The 1,206-nt window shown below is 50.2% G+C and overlaps 1 protein-coding gene across 1 annotated transcript in view; it reads right to left on the minus strand.

Moving 5' to 3' along the window:
- Positions 1-372: 372 nt before the first annotated feature.
- Positions 373-1,206, minus strand: part of Cftr (cystic fibrosis transmembrane conductance regulator) — a 182,797-nt gene continuing 181,963 nt past the window's right edge. Inside the window, exon 28 of the transcript XR_002818877.1 lies at positions 373-382. The gene's annotated coding sequence lies outside the window, so the exon portion shown is untranslated. The remainder of the gene's footprint in view (positions 383-1,206) is intronic.

The following is a 1,206-nucleotide window of genomic DNA, read 5'->3' on the forward strand; positions in this document are numbered from 1 at the left end:
TTGCAGAGCCAGAGATTGAACTCAGGCCCTTGCACTTACCAGGGAAGCGCTTATTCCACTGAGCCATCTCCCCAGCCCTCCATCAAGTATTGATATGTTGAACTTTAAATCCCTATAGAATGTGAAGAGCAAAATTAAAAAACAAACTATTTTTAAAAAATAGGAATAAGCAGGACCCATTCCTAGCCCAGGCCTGGTGAGTGTGTGAGAGAGCTTCCGGCTAACCTGAGCTGGCACAACCTACTGGTGCCAGACCAGGAGCATCATGGGTGAGACCCTCTTCCACCCCCTTGGGATGCCCCACACCACTCTGCAGCACCTCCCCCACCCCTCCCTCCGAGTAGGAATTTCTGCCGCGTTCCAGGAACCCCCAGACACAGTCCTAGCCCAGGCGTGGTGAGTATGTGGGGGAGCTTCCGGCTATCCTGAGCCAGCAGGACCTACTGGTCTCAGCCCAGGTGCAGCATGGGTGACACCCTCTTTCATTCTCTTGGGACGCCTCCCAGCACTCCATAGTACCCCCACCACACACTGCCCACAGAGTAGGAATTTCTGCCATGTTCTGGGAACTCCCAGATCCAGTCCTAATCCAGGCTCGGTGAGTGTGTGGGAGAGCTGCCTCTCCCACCTACTCCACATAGTCCCCTCCAGACTCAGATCAGGCCTGGCATACACGCCTGGGGTGAAACCCTGCAGCTGCAATCCCTGCAGAGAGTGTAGGGGACAGAACTACCCAGCTAGTCCAGGAGCAGAACATCTTGCCAGAGGGGCACAACAGGTTCACCCCAAGGGCAGCAGCAGGAAGGAGCTGAGCACAGCAGCCAGACCCAAGCCAGGCACAGTTGGATAAATCCAAACTTTGTAGATCTGCACCTGAACTTCAGTAGGTGCTAAGGTTATAACTGCAACAAAGATCTACAACGAAGGTCAGAAGACAGTGCTACACAAAATGCCAATGAGAAGGAGCAAAATGCAATCTCAGAACCTAAGCCCACCCATAACAAGTGCAGAGGACACTAACACAGAACAAATTGGGAATCACACAGGTGAAAGCAATGAATCAACAGCTTCTGAAATAAAAAAAAAAAAAAACTGTTTCAGAAAGGTATAGAGGAACTCAGATTGGAAATGAAGAGAGAAATCTCTGAATTAATAACTTCTGCAGTAAAGAATCAAATGCAGAAACATATGGAGAAAACCCAGTGT

This window comes from Octodon degus, unplaced genomic scaffold (assembly GCF_000260255.1).
Source record: "Octodon degus isolate 3935 unplaced genomic scaffold, OctDeg1.0 scaffold00213, whole genome shotgun sequence".
Taxonomy (NCBI): domain Eukaryota; kingdom Metazoa; phylum Chordata; class Mammalia; order Rodentia; family Octodontidae; genus Octodon; species Octodon degus.